This window comes from Staurois parvus, unplaced genomic scaffold, assembly GCF_062004578.1.
Source record: "Staurois parvus isolate SC_StPar_1 unplaced genomic scaffold, SC_StPar_1.0 ptg000671l, whole genome shotgun sequence".
NCBI classification, from domain to species: domain Eukaryota; kingdom Metazoa; phylum Chordata; class Amphibia; order Anura; family Ranidae; genus Staurois; species Staurois parvus.
Genome location: NW_028318467.1, coordinates 398,282 through 405,154, shown reverse-complemented (window position 1 = coordinate 405,154; position 6,873 = coordinate 398,282). Strand labels below are relative to the sequence as shown.

Here is a 6,873-nt window from a genome sequence, read left to right as displayed (position 1 = left end):
TGCTGCTGTCTCCATCGCCACACTCTGCCATGTGCCACTTTCAGGTCTCCTCACACTGCTGGTGGGTTCCATTTTTTGTCATAGGGTGCTGGCAGATTACGGGCCTCCCATAGCTGCTGCCAGGCCCGTAATCTGCCATGGGCCCCCGTACCGACTCCTCATGCTGCTGCCAGGCCCGTAATCTGTCATGGGCCACTGTTGTCGCTTGTTGGCATATTCCGCTCGTTCAGATGCTCCTTCTCCTGCTACTCCTCTTCACGGATTCCGTCAGCAGTCTTTCTTGGAATCCGTTTCCAAGAGACAACAGTTTGCGAGCACGCACCCGACGGTGCAGAAGCTGAACGTCCTCCTGTCCAAGTTGCTGCTGCCAGGCTCGTAATCTGTCATGCGCCCCTGTACCGCCTCCTCATGCTGCTGCCAGGTCCAGAGTGTGTCATGGGCCCCCGTACCGACTCCTCATGCTGCTGCCAGGCCCGTAATCTGTCATGGGCCCCTGTACCGCCTCCCCATGCTGCTGCCAGGTCCAGAGTGTGTCATGGGTCCCTGTACGGCCTCCCATTGCTGCTGCCAGGCCCGTAATCTGCCATGGGCCCCTGTACCGACTCCTCATGCTGCTGCCAGGCCCGTAATCTGTCATGGGCCCCTGTACCGCCTCCTCATGCTGCTGCCAGGTCCAGAGTGTGTCATGGGTCCCTGTACGGCCTCCCATTGCTGCTGTCTCTATCGCCACACTCTGCCATGTGCCACTTTCAGGTCTCCTCACACTGCTGGTGGTTTCCATTTTTGTCATAGGGTGCTGTATGGCCTCCCATTGCTGCTGCCTCCACCGCCACACTGTGGCTCCACACTCTGGTTTTGGCCCCGTGACTGCCCAAATGAGTGAAGTGTGCGGTGATTCTAAGATCGACGGCACTCATCTGCATGTCATACTGACTGACAGTATTATTTCTCTTCCCCAGCAGACTCCAAGGGCATTTAAATTAAAGGTACAGTGTTCTGCACTAATATTAAGTCTCTCTGAAGCCTAGAAACACCCTTTTTTAAGTTAAATTCACAGCGAATTTATTCGACTCGAATCGAATATTGTCCACGAATTCGCCGAATCAGTCGAATCGAATTTTTCATTTCTTCGCTCATCTCTAGTTGGTTACCATCATAAGTTCCAAGAGACCAGTGCTTCTAATGTCTGCAGAATACTATTGCACTGTAATTTTTATTAAACACTGCCTGGCTGGAAGTAATGAGGTATAGTTCATTGGTCTCCTTTATTGGTGAGTTACTGGTAAATAATCACGTTAATTCTATTATAGCAATTTTTTTAAAGCTAAAATGGACTTGCAAAAGACTTGTAGAGGCAGGGGTGGACATGTCTGCCAGGAGGCAACTTGCTTCGGCAGCACATACAGTTGCAAGAAAAAGTATGTGAACCCCTTGGGATTATGCGTAGTTTTGCATGAATTGGGCATAAAATGTGCTTTGAACGTCATCTAAGTCACAACAATAGAAGAACACAGTCTGCTGAACATAATACTACACAAACATTAGATGTTGCCATGGTTTAATTGCACATAACATGTAAACATTCACAGTGCAGGGAGGAAAAAGTATGTGAACCTTTGGACTTAATAACTGGTTGACCCTCCTTTGGCAGCAATAACTTCAAGCAAATGTTTCCTGTAGTTGCAGATCAGACCTTCACAACGATCTGGAGTAATTTTGGACCACTCCTCTTCACAAAACTGTTTTAGTGTAGCAATATTCTTGGGATGTCTGGTGTGAATCGCTCTCTTAAGGTCATGCCACAGCATTTCAATCGGGTTGAAGTCAGGACTCTGACTGGGCCACTCCAGAAGGCGTATTCTGTGCTGTTGCAGCCATTGTTTTGTTGAATTACTTGTATGCTTTGGGTCATTGTCCTGTTGCATCACCCATCCTCTGCGGAGCTTCAGTTGGCAGACAGATGGTCGCACGTTTTTTTGCAAAATGTCTTGATAAACTCTGGAATTCATTTTCCCATCAATGACAACAATCCGTCCAGGCCCTGAGGCAACAAAGCAGCCCCAAACCATGATGCTCCCTCCGCCATGTTTTACAGTGGGGATGAGGTTTTGATGTTGGTGTGCTGTGCCTTTTTTTTCTCCACACATAGTGTTGTGTGTTCTTCCCAAACAACTCAATCTTGGTTTCATCTGTCCACAGTATATTTTGCCAGTAGTGCTGTGGAACATCCAGGTGCTCTTTTGCAGACTTCAAACGTGCTGCAATATTCTTTTTGGACAGCAATGGCTTCCTCCGTGGTGTCCTCCCATGTACTCCATTCTTGTTTAATGTTTTCCTTATTGTAGATGTGTCAACAAAAATGTTAGCATGTGCCAGAGATTTCTGTAGGTCTTTAGCTGACACTCTGGGATTCTTCTTTACCTCATGCAGCATTCTGCGCTGAGCTCTTGCAGTCATTTTTACAGGACGACCACACCTAGGGAGAGTAGCAACAGTGCTAAACTTTCTCCATTTGTAGACAGTCTGTCTTACCGTGGACACATGAACATCAAGGCTTTTGGAGATACTTTTGTAACCCTTTCCAGCTTCATGCAAGTCAACAATTCTTGATGGTAGGTCTTCTGAGAGCTCTTTTCTGCGAGGCATGGTTCACATCAGACAGTGCTTCTTGAAAGCAGTAAACCCAAAACAGGTGTGTGTTTTTTAAGGGCAGGACAGCTGTCAGCAACACATCCAATATCATCACACTGATTGGAGTCAAGGTTGGCTCACTCCTGGCTCCAATTAGCTCTGGGAGAAGTCATTAAGCTAGGGCCTCACATACTTTTTCCTCCCTGCACTGTGAATGTTTACATGTTATGTGCAATTAAACCATGGCAACATCTAATGTTTGTGTAGTATTATGTTCAGCAGACTGTGTTCTTCTATTGTTGTGACTTAGGTGACGTTCAGAGCACATTTTATGCCCAATTCATGCAAAACTCCACGTAATCCCAAGGGGTTCACATACTTTTTCTTGCAACTGTATACTAAAATTGGAACGATACAAAGAAGATTAGCATGGCCGCTGCGCAAGGATGACATGCAAATTCATGAAGTGTTCCATATTTTTTTTGATGACATCAAGCTTTGCAGTGGAATAACGTCCTTACAGAATGTCTCCAACTTACAAGCCAACCTCAATGCACCGTTGAATTGAACTATATGGCAAATGAGGTTTAATGTAGATAAATGTAAGGTGATGCACTTGGGGGCTAAGAATATGCATGCATCATGCATATTAGGGGGGGGGGTACAACTGGGGGAACCAATGGTGGAGAAGGATCTGGGAGTTCTGGTAGATCACAAGCTTAATAATGGCATGCAATGCCAAGCTGCAGTTTCTAAAGTGAGCAAAATCCTCTCTTGTATTAAGAGGTATAGACTCCAGAGGGAGCGATATAATTTTACCCCGGTACAAATCATTAGTAAAACCTCATCTGGAATATGCAGTTCAATTTTGGCCATCAATTCACAAAAAGAACATTGGGGAACTGGAGAAAGTACAGAGAAGAGCAACCAAACTGATAGGAGGCATGGAGGAGCTCAGCTATGAGGAAAGATTAGAGGAACTGAATTTATTCTCTCTTGAGAAGAGGATATTGAGGGGGGATATGATCAATATGTATAAATACATCAGTGGTTCATATAGTGAACTCGGTGTACAGTTATTCACCCTGAGGTCATCACAGAGGACAAGGGGGCACTCTTTTATATCAGAAGGAAAAGAGATTTAATCTCCAAATACAGAAAGGTTTCTTCACAATAAGAGCAGTAAAAACGTGGAATAGACTCCCTCAAGAGTTGGTTCTGCCCAGTTCAGTTGATTGCTTTAAAAATGTCCTGGATTCTTTCCTAGATACACAGAATATAACTGGATACTAACATTTATAGGTAATGTTGATCCAGGGAATATCAGATTTGCCTCTTGAGGGATCAGAAAGGAATTTGTTTCCCCTGCAGGAGTAAATTGGATCATGTTTTGCTGGGTATTTTTGTCTTCCTCAGGATCAACTGTGGGTATAGGATTATTTTTTTTGTTTTTTTTTTGGTTTAACTGGATGGACTTTGGTCTTTTTTTTTTTTAGCCAGAATAACTATGTACTGTAAAGTAACAGAGAACCAAGCACTTGAACCAACAGGAAAAGGCCAAAAAATACTTGTTACTGGCTGTATTTTCTAGGTACATTGGCCACCTAGCTCCTGGCTTTTAGACATTCCTGAAATAAGATGACATTGGGACATAACCTATCAAATAAAATTGTCCTAAAGAACTGTGTTTTCACAAAAAAATGATAGGGAATTTTATCAAAACCGGAGCAGCCAGAATCTGTTGCAGCTGTGCATGGCAACCAATCATCCTATATCTACAGCTTGTTCAGTCTAGCTTTGAAAAGGGAAGCTAGAAGCTGGTTGCCATGCATAGCTTCAGCAATTTCTAGCTGCTCTAGTTTTGCTAAATGTTCCCCAATATTTTTCATCCAATATTGGGCCTGCATTGAAAATAAGGTGTATTTGCGCTTTGATATTTTACTGTTGCCAATGCAAACCATTTCCATTTCAGATGAATTGTACCATGCATCCCTCACCAGAATTATTTAGTGCTTACCTTTTAGTCCTGAAGTTGTCCCTCCTGTAGAAGACCCTCTGGCCACTGTAGATGACAACAGAAGGTTTGGAGAAGGCTCATGGAGTTCTGCCTTGTAAGGGACACAGTGAAACTAAATCACACCTTCGCTCTCAGTTTAAGTCTGGCTTTCCTTGGTTGACCTTGTATACAGTAGATTTAGCCTTGATTAGGGCATTACTTTCATGAGTAAATAAGGAAGTGTCACCTCCTTCCTCTTTTTTTTTTTTTTTTATCGCACAAACATTTGCTAAAAAAATGTGTATTCAGTGCATGCACAACTTGTTTTCCCACATGTTCTTTTATTGTGGATTAAACCTGGCGTTACTGATACTTTTCAAAGTTTAGTTGGTAAATGTTGTGGGTTTTGTTACTGACATTTGATAATCACATATACTGGTGACTTGTTCACTGCTTTGTTTACCTTCCCATAGGGTGGTGGCACAATGGGCACCCAATGTTGGCACTGAAAGTTTGTATAGTCAAACATCTCTAAGCCTTAATTACATTTATAACGCCTGTAACATGACCCTATTATAATTTCTAACCATGTTGGTCTATACAAGTGTCTACTTTTTTGTATGGTGTCCTTCTGGCCTTAAATGTCAAACATACAGAAGTCCCAATTTCTTTTCCCAGCACAGTGTCTCAGCTTAGTTACAGTGGTGAGAAAACAAGTTGCATTCCCATCATGTAACGCAAGTTGTTTTATTTTGTGTAAGGTGTCCTGTTGGCATGCAATAAAGGTCTGCATAGGCACAACATTTTTAAAGATGTCTGATACTAGGCATAAAACTCACTCCTACCCCATTGTCATTGAAGTAAAAAGCTGATGGTATTTAATGAGCTGGTATTTCTTCATTTTAAAATAATGTAGTTGACTTACTAAAAGCAGTAGAGGTTGTTCACCTACCAAAACAAATGTGGATGAATTAGGTGAACCTGTGTAGATCACTGAACCCAAAATGGGAGGGGGTGGGGGTTAACCTTTGTGGATCTGGATTTCAGAAGCACCTCTCTATCAGCCAGGGTGGTATCCTTTGTTTAGAGTGTGCAGAGAGTAAAGTGCTATAGATACAGTGTCAATTTTGTATTTTGCAAAATAGATCACAAGAAAAAGCCAATATGCCTGACTAGAAACCCAAATTCTATGCTTGGTTTTACAATTTGTTGTCCTGTTTTCTCCGTATTTTACAATCAACATCTAAGCCCTGGTAAAAGGGGAGTGTTGAACCCCAAAATGTGATTTTTGGTGATCTATTGTGCAAAAAACAAGCTTGGTTGAACTTACACTCCATCTGTGGTGCTGTTGTTCTCTAATCACACTCATTAAACTTCTCTGGGAACCCCCAAAGATATCCCAGCTAATGGAGAGCTGCCTCTGAAATCCACATAAGATGTCTCATCCTTCTTGTTTTTGGATCCAATGTTCTACCACAATTCATTTTATCGATATTCTGCAATAAAAGCATCTTATCTTCTTCCTCACAATCATCTTTATACTGTACACTGAGCTGTGCAAATGTAGGTCACAGTACCAGGTGTTAGGATGAGTTACCTTCCATGTTCATGGGCAGAAGTCAGGTCATCCTATGCAGAGTTATCAAGATGGTAAAACACCCCAAATATTGAGAAACCAGGGAGAAGATTGTTTGGATCAGTAAGGGACCTTGCAGATGTTGCATTGCAGGAGTAGAGGTGAATATAGGCGGAGTTTAGTATGTCTTCAAGCATACCACACATGAAACAATCTGACTGTACAGTCTCCTCTAGTAACAATTATGCAGTGCAAGGGTTTGCCTGATTGGATATAAGTTGATTGGATAGTTTAGGAGGTGTGGTAAATGGGCTTGGCCTGTCTGTGACGCTATCGCGTATCGGAGTGGATCCATGCTGTCATCCGCTCCTATTCACCGTCTCTCTGAGCTCTTTGGGCTGTTTGAGTTATCATCCTTTTTATGGACATTTTGGAGTTGTGGACCTAATAAAGGTGCTAGGTGTAAGAGTTTTTATATAATTTACTATGGGAGGTTGTATATGTATATATTATTTTTTTTTTTAATCTGATGATGTCCTAGGAAATGGTTGTATGGCATGGTGGAATCATCTCTAACCCTGACATACTGGGCACTTTATGACCATTTATAATCTAATGGCCCAGCAGATCTTGTAAGAGGCACATTTTTGGTCCTATCTAATGGTGGTGG

General features: G+C 42.7%; 1 non-coding gene across 1 annotated transcript; it reads left to right on the top strand.

Moving 5' to 3' along the window:
* Positions 1-3,008: 3,008 nt before the first annotated feature.
* Positions 3,009-3,112, top strand: LOC149447741 (U6 spliceosomal RNA). The gene has a single exon (XR_016305830.1). It is a non-coding gene; the product is annotated as a U6 spliceosomal RNA (small nuclear RNA).
* The last annotated feature ends 3,761 nt before the right edge of the window (positions 3,113-6,873 follow it).